The sequence below is a fragment of the Pleurodeles waltl genome, chromosome 2_2 (assembly GCF_031143425.1).
Source record: "Pleurodeles waltl isolate 20211129_DDA chromosome 2_2, aPleWal1.hap1.20221129, whole genome shotgun sequence".
Classification (NCBI taxonomy): Eukaryota; Metazoa; Chordata; class Amphibia; order Caudata; family Salamandridae; genus Pleurodeles; species Pleurodeles waltl.
The window spans coordinates 231,265,415-231,280,001 of NC_090439.1; positions in this window are offsets into that span (position 1 = coordinate 231,265,415).

The following is a 14,587-nucleotide window of genomic DNA, read 5'->3' on the forward strand; positions in this document are numbered from 1 at the left end:
CAGCGAAGGTCATGGCGTCGGGTGCAGGCGGCATCACCGGATTCAGCAGCGGCGTCGGTCCGGAGTCGTCCGAATTTGATTTCCTTGGATTTCCACCAGCTTTCCTTTCAAGGGCCCAGGGACTGGATAGGGCACCACTTGTCGGGGCAGGAGTCTCTCCAGAGACTCCAGGTGCTGGCAGAGAGAAGTCTTTGCTGTCCCTGAGACTTCAAACAACAGGAGGCAAGCTCTAACTCAAGCCCTTGGAGATTTCTTCACAAGATGGAAGGCACACAAAGTCCAGTCTTTGCCCTCTTACTCTGTTAGAAGCAGCACTGCAGGAAAGCTCCACAAAGCACAGTCACAGGCAGGGCAGCACTTCTTCCTCAGCTATCAGCTCTTCTCCAGGCAGAGGTTCCTCTTGGTTCCAGAAGTGTTTCTCAAGTCTATAGATTTGGGTGCCCTTCTTATACCCATTTTAGTCTTTGAAGTCACCTTTCTTCAAAGGGGACTCACACCTACTTGTGAAATCCTGCCTTGCCCAGGTAAGGCCTCAGACACACACCAGGGGGTTGGAGCCGGCATTGTCAGAGGCAGGCACAGTCCTTTCAGATGAGAGTGACCACTCCACCCCTCCCTCCTAGCAGAGATGGCTAATCAGGAAATGCAGGTTACACCCCAGCCCCCTTTGTGTCACTGTCTAGTGCGAGGTGAAAAACAACCCAACTGTCAAACTGACCCAGACAGGGAATCCACAAACACAGCAGAGTCACAGAATGGTTTAAGCTAGAAAATGTTCACTTTCTAAAAGTGGCATTTTCAAACGCACAATCTTAAAATCAACTTTACTAAAATATGTATTTTTTAATTGTGAGTTCAGGGACCCCAAACTCCACATGTCCATCTACTCTCTAGGGGAGTCTACACTTTAATCATATTTAAAGGTAGCCCCCATATTATCCTATGAGAGAGGCCTTGCAACAGTGAAAAACGAAATTGGCAGTATTTCACTGTCATGACATATAAACCACATTACTATATGTCCTACCTTATCCATACACTGCACCCTGCCCTTGGGGCTACCTAGGGCCTACCTTAGGGGTGCCTTACATGTAAGAAAAGGGAAGGTTTAGGCCTGGCAAGTGGGTACACTTGCCAAGTCGAATTTACAGTGTAAAAATACACTTACAGACACTGCAGTGGCAGGTCTGAGACATGATTACAGGATTACTTGTGTGGGTGGCACAACCAGTGCTGCAGGCCCACTAGTAACATTTGATTTACAGGCCCTGGGCACCTCTAGTGCACTTTACTAGGGACTTAACAGTAAAGCAAATATGCCAATCATGGAGAACCAATTACGTACACATTTTAAACAGGAGCACTTGCACTTTAGCACTGGTTAGCAGTGGTAAAGTGCCCAGAGTAACAAAAACAGATAGAGTAGCCCAGATAATACACATACCAGGGACGGACCCACAAAATGAAGGCATATCACACACAATGGTTCCTATAAGGAATAAGATATTACCTCATCCAAGGCAGTGCGATGAATTCAGAAATATACCAAATACAACTCACAGCGATATCCCCTCTCATTCCCCAAAGGACCAGCACTGCAACTTTAAACAGAATTTCAATCAGAAATCGGAAATAGTCTTACTATTTTGGAATATTGCAGTTCTAGCTAATAAGTTAGGCAATGAGATCTTGGCTAACTTTTTAGAAGACTATTCATGTATTTGCTTACAAGAGACATGGCTTTTAACTCCTGCCCATCTAAATGGCTACAAAACATTTCATACTCCTGCCGAGCAGTCCAGGTATGGTAGACCTAAAGGGGGACTGTGCACATATATTTCCAATAAGTTATCCTTACAGAATCTAGAGATGCAATTAATGAGTCCATACTACCAAATGATAGAGAGTAACCTAGACCACAAGATCTACTTAGTGATTATTAATTTTTATAACAATGTCGCTCCAGGAGAATTCTCCAACATTTTAGTGGAAATGGGAAATGACCTAAAAAAAATATATGAAAAAAACAACTGCAAGATCTTATTGATTTGGGGTGGTGATTTTAACGTCTCTCCGTGTAAAGAAACTTCTGATAAGATATGTGGCTGTGTCTTGGAAGGTGTAGATGCAAGCCTTCATTTCTCTCATAACACTCAAGGCGATGAAATGAATCTATTGGCTCAAACCTATAACCTATCCTTTGTAAATGAATTATTTCTGGACGAATCACAGTTTAAACCAACGTATAATGGAAGGGGCGTAAATATTGTGATCGGTTATGTCCTAATGTCAACTCATCTTACAAATTACACCTTGCATGACATCGCAGTTAGTGATCACTACCCCCAGAGTATGAATCTCCTTCAATCCCCCCTTTCAGCTGCTAGGGAAGATAGCATTACACTGGTAGACGATATTGAATTGGTGCCGCGTAATGGATACACTATGAAGTGGTCACAGACAAATCCTAAGTCTTTATTGAAACAGTTAATATGCCAATGTAAACATGCTTTCGCAGACTGTTTAAGAGAGAACCCACATCCAGGGCAATGTCTAAGTGCGTTTACGATGATTTCTCAAACCATAAAAGAAGCCCTCACTATTAGAAGTAGTAAGATAGGAAAAAAAATGATGTGCGGATGGTTTGACCATAACTGCACTCAAGCACATAAGAGACTGAAAAAGGCTCTAAATGCCCCAAAAAGGTGCTTAAGTGATATCCGTAAACGCAGACAGGAATATAAGACAGTAATAAAGGAAAGGAAACTGACTATGAAATCAACATTGTGGAAAACTCTCCACATAGCAAGTCGTAAGAAAGATAATATACTCTTTTGGCAGACAATAAATTCCTCAGTGCTAGGGGAGAGAGACATTCCTAGAATGGAAATCGCCATCTCGGAAGAAGACTGGGTTGCACATTTCTCTAAAATATACTCATTGACGAGTGATACAACAGACCGTACACATGACCATGATTCACAGGAAGGTCCGCGCCTGGTTATAACCCCCCAATTTAGCCTTCAGGAGGTTGAGGAAGCTATAATAATAAGCAAATCAGGGAAAGCGCCGGGCCCTGATGGTGTTCCGATCGACATATTCAAGGCCAATATTGAGCTGTGGGGGCCTGTACTGACGCAGACATTGAGGGCTATCTGCATATGCGGACGCCTACCATTTTGGAGAGATTCCAACATTATTCCAATATACAAAAAGGGTGACCGCCTTAATCCAGCCTGCTACAGGCCAATCTCCCTGCTGGACACAACAGCTAAATTAGCAGGGAGAATAATTCTGAATATGCTGCAAACATGGGCGGAAGAAAAGAACGTCTTATCCCCGGTCCAGTATGGATTCCGGAAAGGAATCGGAACAGTGGAGCAAAGTTTAAATTTAAGTCTCATTATTGGAAAGTATACTAAGATCAGAGCAGGCAATCTGTACCTGGCATTCATTGACTTATCATCAGCTTTCGACTGTGTAATTCATGATAAATTATGGGACCTTTTAAACAGCATGGGGGTAGAACCGGCCTTAATCCAATTTATTCGTGAAATGTATACAGGGTGCAGAGCAAGAGTGAGGTATGGCTTAAAAGGGGAATGTACTCGCCCCTTTGGTCTATACAGAGGAGTGCGCCAAGGCTGTGTTCTCGCTCCGTTCCTGTTTTCAATGTATATAAATAACTTAGATAAAGAATTGGCCACTAAGTGTAAAGATCTACACCAAATAGACAACCGACCCGTTCCGGCATTACTTTACGCAGACGATGCAGTATTAATGGCCAGGACCCCAATAGCTCTCCAGAAACTTCTAACTACCTGTATCACATATATGTCACAGCTGGGTCTTACTGTCAATCGCTCCAAAACTTTTATTATGAACTGTGGAGGGAAGCGCAGTAAGACTTACAACACCACTATTGCGGAAAGCAAGGTCGAAATTCTGCAAACCTTTTCGTACTTGGGCATAATGTTCGATAAGCTGGGTTCCTGGGCCAACTGTAGGAAGACGAAGAGAGTGCACCTGATCAAAACAACAATGGCATTACGACTCTTCTCTAAAAGGCTTGGGGGGTTACACCGTCAAATATGATAAAGATCTATAAAGCCAAGTGTATCCCGGCTGTCACGTATGGGGCAGGAATTTGAGGACATACAAATTGTGATTTAATTCAGATAGTGGAAAACGATTTTCTATGACATCTGCTGAGGGTACCAAATGGCACTTCATCGTATGTCATTCACTCGGAACTCAGGGTTCCCTTTATTGTAGACTTGATAAAGATCCAGCCACTGTTATTATGGCATAAAGTGTGGACCTCGGAACATACCGGTTTTAATAAGGTCATCCTGACCGATTGTACGAAGTCATTATACACATCAAGGGTACCATGGTTAAAATACATTATGACCGTTTTCGAAAAAAATGGGCAATAAAGACTACTATACAAACCCAGCTTCGGTGGGGAAAATACCTAGGAAGGACCTGAGTATCCTGGCATTAAAGTTTCTAGAAGACATACGTTGGGGGGCTGAATCAAAACAAAATCACCGTAATTCATAATCAAACAATTTTGACGGTTGAGGGCATGCAGCCGTACTTGGCAAACGTGGTACACCTTCGCCATCGTTACGTTCTTACGAGATTTAGGCTAGATACGTTTCATCGTCTAGTTTCATTTCCAATTATGAAGGATTGGTCCACCTCGTTAAAACCATGCCCCTGTGATGCAAAGACACCCCAATCCACAATCCATGTGGTTTTATTCTGCAATTTCTATGCCCCACAGAGGAAGCGCCTGATAGTTCCACTTTTAAGGTTAATCAATCTCCCTCAGTGTCGTACAGCTCACGCCTGCCTTCAGTCACTATCTTCTTTAGAGATGTGTGGAACTCTGGCTAACTTTTTATGTACTATATTAAAGATAAGGAAATCTATGGGGGCGGTGATGTAATTGTAATTTATACACTAGACAGTTTATTGTTGTGTGCTTTTTATTCTTTTACTATCTATTTATTTACTTAATCTTTTTTTACTATAGATTGAAATGTATTATAAATTGAGATTTTCCTTTTTTATGACTTTTATGACTTTTATGACTTGTTGAAAGTCGAATAAAGTTTTTGTATTATTATATTATTATATTATAACAAAAACAGTAAAATCAGAGTCCAGCACACATCAACAACCTGGGGAACAGAGGGGAAAAGTTAAGGGAGACCACGCCAAGGATGAAAAGTCTAACACAGGGTTTCTGAAATTCTGACAATGAAGTACTGGCTGTTGCAAGTATGTATTGTGATTGCCTATCAAGTATGCTATGGACTTCGAGGAACTTACAGTCTAAGCAATCAAGATGGCTTCCACCATTGGCAAGTCGTGTGAGAGTCCTGTGGCTCTATGGGACATGTAGTCATTCTTGTCTTAACTCGTGTGATTAGTGTAAAGTGTCTGTAGGAGACATGAAGCCCTTTTCCAGGCAGCACCCACATTCGGTGCATCCGTCCTTCCTTTTCTTCTCCTGAAGATGTGTATGTTTAACACTGTTTCTGCCCGTTGGCCCAGCGGGGGACTCAAATTAGGGCCGGCGAGGTTCAGGCCACCCGTGTGGCCTGATGGCGGGAGGCTGCCTGCCAAAGTCATAATGGGGGCCTATATCCATTCAGTCAAGTGTTGTTCTAAAAGACTTCTCTAACTCTAATTCAGTATTTCATCAAATTCCAAGAAAAAGCAGATTGCAAGGTTTCTGAAATTCTTACAATGAAGTACTGGCTGTCTTAAGTATGTATTGCGATTGCCTATCAAGTATGCTATGGACTTTGAGGATCTTACAGTTTAAGCAATCAAGATGGATTCCACCATTGGCAAGTCGTGTGAGAGTCCTGTGGCTCCATGGAACATGTAGTCATTCTTGTCTTAACTCATGTGATTAGTGTAAAGTGTCTGTAGAAGACATGAAGCCCTTTTGCAGGCAACACCCACATTCTGTTCATCTGTCCTTCCTTTTCTTCTCCTGAAGATGTGTATGTTTAAGAAATTCAGAGCAAAGCATCTCGGCATTGGACTGGCTCAGAAATGTAAGCATGTATTGTACAACTTGAGTTGGACTCTTGCTCTAGGCAAGACTGCTGGTTTAGGGATGATTTATTAAGTTCATTCGGTCTAGAAATCTAGTCCATTTAAAATAATAATAACAATCATACTTAAAAAAAAAAAAAAAGGATGTAGTAAAAACATGATAACAATGTAAAACCAGTAGACGTCAAAACAGTGTAACAATAAGAACAACAAAACAAAACATTTCATCAAATATATAAATACAATAAAATGAAACATGAATAGATATAGTAAAAAAGGGGACAGAGCTAAAAACTAAAATATAAGACTTTTTGTCTGAAGGACCAGTATGCACAACCAAAAGATAAAAAAGACAAAAGATAGTCTGATTGGACTAAAAGAAGACATTATCAGAGTACCAATCAAAGAAAACAACAGGAAAACTATATGAGAAGGCTATATGAGCTTGTGCAGTCTTGGTAGTCATAAGGAGGGCAACAAATTCATAATGGAAATTTCCAACTAAAAACAATACAAAAAGGATAAAAAGAGAAGATTAAAATCCTTCTAAAAACAAGTATAGAAATGGCTCAGGAGCCTTTGGGTGCAATGAACTTGCGACGGATGTACCAGGCCTCCGATAAATATTTGGTAACTGGAATGGCAACCCTGGGAGAAAAATCATGCGTACAGATTCTAATGGCTGTTACTCTGTCCTGCAATGACATGTTTTTACAGAGGGGAATAATCCACCTCTTTCTTGGTGTCTTGTACAAAGGGCAGAAGAATAATACATGCTCTGATGTTTCTTTACAATGTTGACAGAAGATACACCTATCATTTGTAGCGATGTTAGATGGCCAATGGGCCGTAAAACCTTTGGTAGGCAATGTGCCATATCTTAACTGCAGGTATAGAGCACGGGCATACGGAGGGATAGGGAGGTTCAGGAAAATCTCAGCCCAGGGTTCATGCTTAATTTGGAGAAAATCCATTGTTAACCTACCCGCCCTCTTTTGGTGCAGGGAATCTTCGTTAACTTTCTCCCAATATCTGTTCGTAACAAATCTCCTAGCCTTGTCAGGGATTTGATCCGGGTGATTCCAATAATGGGGAAGACCCATTTTGTCCCAGGCAATTTTCATCTCTTTCAGCCAAGGGATTCTCTCCAATGCCTTAGGGGCGGCTATCAACTCTCTTATAGCCAGCCTATATGGTTCTAGTTCAGCAGATTTCCATAGACGAATCCAGTAGGAGAGGGGTCTTAAGGCCGCTATGGTTTTAATGCCATTTAAACCAAGATCAAGCCTTAAAGGGGTCATTGGAGTGCCCGTACCTAGCCTGGACACCTGCCTAAGGAAGATATTTTCCTTAGTTTGCAGAATGTCCAGGTTTTTATGGGACCCCCAAAGTTCCGCTCCATATAGGGCTGCTGCTCTGATTTGAACATTATAAATCTCCGCAAGAATGTTCAGAGGGGGGCTCGGTGCCTTTCTAGATCTGCGGACTAAGGCCCCACCTCTTTGGCTTATGATCAGAGCCCCTTTGTCAATGGCTGCCTTCCATTTACCTGATGTAGATAATCTGAAACCCAAATAATCAAACTCTTCAACTTTCTCCAATGGGGTCGAATTCATCTCAATGTTAGAACGCAGTCGTTTTTTCGAGGTAGTGAATATCATAAATTTAGTTTTCTTAATGTTTACATCTAAACCATAATCACTACAGTAAGCACAGAACTGGTTAATTAGGTGTTGAATTCCCATTGGCGATTTTGATAGTAGGATCGTATCATCTGCATAAAGCAGGCAGGGGATTTTTTTCCCACTTAGTTTTGGAGAATCATTTATGCAGTTCTCTAGGTAGTGGATGCAATTATTAATGTAGAGCAGAAAAAGAGTAGGTGCCAAAACACAGCCTTGTCTAACTCCTTTTTTGATAGCTACAGGGTCAGTCAGCTCGCCCCCTTGTCCACACCTGATTTGGGCAAAGGTATTTTGGTGCAACTGGGCTATGAGTTTCAGGAGGCCAAATGGCACTCCCATGTTTAATAATGTTGACCACAGCAGATTCCTGGGGATCAGGTCAAATGCGGCTCTTAGGTCTATAAAGACCACGTAAAGGTTACTCCCCCCAGGTCGACATTCTTCCATTTTATTGACATAAATCTTAGAGCTTGGTCAACTGTGCTCACAGCGGGTCTGAAACCCGCTTGTAAATCAGAAAGGGCTTCAGACTCAATAATCCATTCCTCAAGGTGGGACAGAAGATGTTTCGCATATTTTTTTGGGAAGTTATCGAGGAGACTAATTGGACGGTAGTTAGCCGGAATGTTTGGATTTCCTTTTTTGAAGATCGGTACAATTTCTGCCCCTTTCCAAGTAGATGGAACTGGAGCGCCTGCTGCAATAGTATTGCAGATAAAATTGAGGTAGGGAGCCCATATATCAGGTCTAGATTTATATAGATCACCTGGAATTTTATCTGGGCCAGGAGCCTTCCCCCATTTCAGGGAGTCTATTGCAGCTCTAGTTTCGGAAAGAGAAAAAGAAATTGGAATGATCTCTTGGTTTGTTGAATCATTGGGGGGCCACAGAGAAACTTCTGGTGGACCTCCATAAAGTTGCCCAAAATGCTCTACCCACGTTGCTGAGAGGATTGTAGAGCCAGGCGCGGCTGGAGAGTCACTGTCATTATCAGCTATTAGTTTCCAAAACTTGGAAGTATTATTAGATGAGGCTGAAACCAGGATAGTGGCCCATCTGGCCTCCTCCCAACTTCTGCGTGCCTTTGAGCATTCCTTCTTATAAGCGGCCCTGGCTATTCTCAGCGTCGCAGCATGGCCTTCTTTAATTGCATCCAGGAGAGCTAGTTGTGCTGTTCTGCAGGAATTATTGAACCAAGGGGCATTGTGTTTTTTATTGGAGTTGTTAACAGTCTCTTTTGTAAAAAATTGTTTTAAAGATTGGAACAGATCAGTGTGGGCTGTAAGAAGGCTATCGCCCTCCTCGGACTCATCTAACCGGATCATACACTCCATATGATTTGCAAGCAAGCTGTAGATAGATGCTAAATGTTTAGGGGAGGAGATAACAGATTCCCATTTTAGATTGCGTCTATTATTGGTTAGGGCCAGTTGGGACACATTGGACATAGAGTGAGGCACTATAAACGAAGGAAAAAGACCTCTGGTTGATAGAATCAGGGGGTCGTGGTCGCTCACAGGCTGCTCATCTACCCTCATATCTACCATGTAACACCAAAGACGGATATCAAGAAGTATGTAGTCAATGCGACTGCTATGTTCTCCGCGCCTAAAAGTGGGTCGCAAAATAGCATCCGAGTGTGAGCGGCCATTACAGGCTCGGAGGCCATGAGCTAGTGCGATGTCAGCCAAAAAACGTGCAGATTTGTTCAATCTTGGTTTTTTGTTGGAGACTAACTGGGGGATGCCCCAATGGGCATCCTCTTCTTTACAGATTCCTTGGACTAAAGGATTAGGTTCGAAGGTAACATTAAAATCTCCTCCAATTAAAACAAAAGAGGGGGAATTACTTTTAAGAACATAGTCCAAGTTTGACAGAACGTCAGACTCAAAGTGGGGACTCACATTCCTGTTATAGATATTAATTAAAAGGAGGGGTTTTTCTTCAGAAATCATTAACAATAGGGCTTGCAAGTCCGGGCAACCAGTGTCTAATTCTTCTATCTTGCACCTGAGAGAAATATTTAGCCACACGAGCAACCCTCCCGAAGGTCTCCCAGAAGATGACTTACGGGCCGGAACCCAAAAGCTTTTAAAACCGAGTCTATATTTGGGTTCTAATGCCCATGTTTCTTGAAAAAGACAAATCAAGTGATCATCAATAAGGTTACCCCAACCTGGGCTGTGTAATTTGCTTTCCAATCCAGCTATATTCCAGCTGAGCACCTTATCGAGATCCTCTGGGCATGAGGACCCAACTTTATTCTGGGCATATAGAATACTAGGGGAGGGACTGTTAAGGACCATGGTGCTTCCCTCGGGTGGATTAAGATCAGAAGATTTCTCACTCTGAGTCTTTGAAACCTCGCTGGGTATATCCTCAATAGTGTTTGGATTTGATGGGTTGGCCATGCAGATGTGACCCAAGGTATAGGGAGCGTTTGACTGATTAGAAATGCATTCCTCAGATGCTTGGCATATTAAACTATTGGGTGAACCTGGGACAACAAAATCGGCCGAGATGTTAAGACCAATAGGGCAAATGGACTTAGCTTCGCAGTTAGACAATACCGCATCCTGAAAGGCATCTCCTAGTCAGTCTGCCTCGGAGAGAGAGGATAGAGGACGTCTAGAACCAATTACGGGGGTAGGCAGTGTGTGAGTAGCCGAGCCGGCCCCGTGTAATGGTGGTGATTGAGTACTCCAGGACGACATAGAAGGAGGATAGAACACTTGTAACCTGCAAAGAGAAGTTTTGCCAGTTGTAGGGTAAAGTCTGTTGGCATTTAAAGAAAGTCGTTGGACAAGATCGGGAGAATTAAAATTAATGACGATACAATCCCCAAAACCGATCTTCGCTAGAGGGCCCACCCACCCTACCCTTCTCACCATCAATATTGAAGATGACATGGAAAAAGCAAACCCCGCATTCACGTGCAACCAGTGGATAACCTTATTTTTGAGTTCGGTGAAGGATTCGGAAAAATGAGGTTTGAGTTCAGGAACATTTGATATAATAAGAACATAAGGACATGATTCAGGTGGTAGATGAAGCACTTTGGGTTCTTGAGAGTCCCTACTCTTATTCTTCTTCTGGTATGCTGGCTGTGAGGATTCCCTAAAGGGGGGGCCGTCTCCTGAATTAGTTGCTGGATTGTTCCATGAGGTGGTTCCTTTTAATAAGGGAGCTAAGGCCATATGGGGTTTGTTCGTCAGGATGCTGGCGGTTTTAGCAGAACTAGGCCAAACGTGATTTAGAATAGGAGGAAAAGTTTTGGGAATTTGGCCTGTGTGACTAATGGCAACAGTAGAGTCATGATTAGGATGAATTTCTACAGGTAAAGAAATTGTTGGTAGCTGACTGCTCGTAAGACTTTCAAGTTTGTCCTCAATTATTTGAAGACGGTTGGAGATAGGAAGAAGTAGTTTAGAGAGCTCATCTCTTATGAGATCCCTAATAAACTCGTTTGCATGGGAGTTATTGGTATTGTGTAAGGAGATTGATGCCATTTCATTAATAGAAGATTGGGCCAGATTAGAGGGGCTCAAGGTTCTAGATCGTTTATTTTTGAGGACAGGTTCCCTACGCTTCCTTTTCCCTTTGGTATTAGATTCAGTTAAAGTAAGGGGACCTTCTATTGGGGGACACTGGACCAATGAAGTTGGTGCGGCACAAATGGCAGGTGCAATTGGAGTATCATCTTGGATCTCTTGAGGAATTTTGGACGGAGAAGGGGAATGGATAATCGGGACAGACTGGAGCTCTAGTCGCGGGTGGGGCTGTGAGACTGGGCTATCATGGGCTGAGCTAATGGATGCAGAAGGAGGGGCAGCAAGACGACGTTGCACTAGTTCTATTTCTCTTTCAAGTTCCCCAACGGCCTTTTGTAAAAAGCCGTCCAGGGTTTGGTTAGAGTGCAATTTCCCGTCCAACCCCCCCCCCGCGTCGTCGACCCATTTTGCTAAGAACCAGGGGCCTTGAATTTAGTGGGAGAATCAAGTAAAATCACAGCGGGGCGAGCAAAGGCAGGTTAATATTGGAAATTGACCACTGACTAGGTAGAGGCCTAGAGCTTTGGGGGAAAGCTACCCCACCACAGTGTGAATAGGCTTGAGTTTGTCCTTCGGGCAGTCCAATGGAAAGTGGTTATCTGGGACCACAGTTTAAGGTAAATGTCAGGGGGGTGGCCCTGCCCTGCCTCTTCCTGGCAATGACGGGCAAGGACGGGCCCGCCCTTGGCCCGGGCTTTGCCTGGGCGCCGCCCGCGCGAGCGCTTACGTGAATTTAAAGGGCTCCTGCCCTGATTGAATGCAGCACACAGCTGCTGCCCACCTCCTCCTCTGCCTCAGGAAAGTTCCAGCGCGTCCCGCGGAGCGGGAGCGCTTACGTGAATTTAAAGGGCTCCTGCCCTGATTGAATGCAGCACACAGCTGCTGCCCACCTCCTCCTCTGCCTCAGGAAAGTTCCAGCGCGTCCCGCGGAGCGGGAGCGCTTACGTGAATTTAAAGGGCTCCTGCCCTGATTGAATGCAGCACACAGCTGCTGCCCACCTCCTCCTCTGCCTCAGGAAAGTTCCAGCGCGTCCCCAGCGGGGGACTCAAATTAGGGCCGGCGAGGTTCAGGCCACCCGTGTGGCCTGATGGCGGGAGGCTGCCTGCCAAAGTCATAATGGGGGCCTATATCCATTCAGTCAAGTGTTGTTCTAAAAGACTTCTCTAACTCTAATTCAGTATTTCATCAAATGCCAAGAAAAAGCAGATTGCAAGGTTTCTGAAATTCTTACAATGAAGTACTGGCTGTCTTAAGTATGTATTGCGATTGCCTATCAAGTATGCTATGGACTTTGAGGATCTTACAGTTTAAGCAATCAAGATGGCTTCCACCATTGGCAAGTCGTGTGAGAGTCCTGTGGCTCCATGGGACATGTAGTCATTCTTGTCTTAACTCATGTGATTAGTGTAAAGTGTCTGTAGAAGACATGAAGCCCTTTTGCAGGCAACACCCACATTCTGTTCATCTGTCCTTCCTTTTCTTCTCCTGAAGATGTGTATGTTTAAGAAATTCAGAGCAAAGCATCTCGGCATTGGACTGGCTCAGAAATGTAAGCATGTATTGTACAACTTGAGTTGGACTCTTGCTCTAGGCAAGACTGCTGGTTTAGGGATGACAGCATTTCTGTTTGTAGGCGACTAGGCCAATCCTACAAATCACAACTGTCGGCCCAACCCTCCAGGTTCACAAGCAGTACCTCACCAAAACCCAAATAGTAGAAGGTGATTTGTGGCAGCCTTTACGCATTGACTCAAGAGTGTGACACCTCAGGGAAGTTGTGGTTAAACAAGGATTAACCTTTTCTCACATGAGCAACAAGTCTCAGTCACACACAGGCACTGGAGGAGATGCAGTAAAGTTTTCAATAGGTTTTATTAACAAGACTGCAATTTACTGTAAATTGCATGGCCTGCCATGATTAGGATAATGAACAATGCAAGAAACAGAATTGTAAGAATGAGAGTCATGAATACAAAGACCCCCACGATCTTGCAATAACATAAGATGTGAAATAGGTGTGAAATAAACCCTAATTCCCTAGTATGATGAACCTAATCTCTACCTTAAAGAGACCTAGGTGTGTTAAACCTAATCTGCCAGTACCATGTCCATGAAAAGAGTCCCCAACCCTTGTTTCCTTGGAATGAGGTCTCTAGATCAGACTCTATGAAAACACGAAGGCTGGGTCTGCATCAAGGCGACTTGTAGCGTAAATGGCATCAATGGCATCTGGTAGGACTCCCTCTGATAACTCTGACTGCGTGAGATGTATTTATACAGATCTTGTAGGACCCCTGACACAGGTATGTTCCCAAATAATAGATAAGAATGAATGCCTGGGGCCGAAATTATATAAATAATTCACTGAAAAGGTACATTATGTAACTGTCTCACGTAAGTGGGAAAGTACATGATATGAATACCTACGTATCTCATTTGTCTTTGATGCTGATAGTGACACCTTCACAGAGTGGCACTGATAATGTGAAATCAAAACATCTTCTTAATTATAAACATAACAGCCTTCTTGGAAAAAATAATTAAATAAAAGTGCTAAAACAGAGCAGGCTAAGCAGGTTAAAAGTCACTATGTGATGAGGCACAGGTCTGCAAGCCAGAAGGCTAAGCTAAACTCCTGACTCCCACTAAAACTAAATAGGATCCACTACAGGATGATGACACCAATTACCTAAAGAGCGGATTGAGGGAGGTAGTGGTTGAGAATGAAATGTTTAAGTTTTCATTTTTACATTGAACCAGCTGAGATAGAGCAGATAGCAAGTGATATGACATTCTAGATGTTAGGCTGTGACAAGTCCATATTGTGCCCTATATGCAGTGAGTATTACTCATTGAACTCATGTAATTCTATCCCCTGTGGCACCTTTCCATCTCAAATACTCCAGGGCTTCCCCCTGCATGAAAGTCTGAACCACTGACCCATCTGTTCTGTTGTTATGCGAGTTTAGTCTCATTAGCACCTGCATATATTGCATGTCTATTTAGAGTAGTCACAGTTCCACTGTGAACCATTGACTTGTACCATCATGCACTTGGAGTTCTGTTGTATATGTTAATTGTTGTCAATTGCCATTTGTTCTAGACAAGGCTAAGTACTTTCCCTTCAGGTTAGTGTGCACTAATCCTTTAAGTTAGTAGCAGGCCTGTCTGTCAACCTCTTCAAGACTTTAGGCTTTGTCCCAGCTCCTTCTGTTATCAACGTTCCTTGCTTATCCTTGCTCTGGATCCTCTCTCCAAACCTTGGTGAT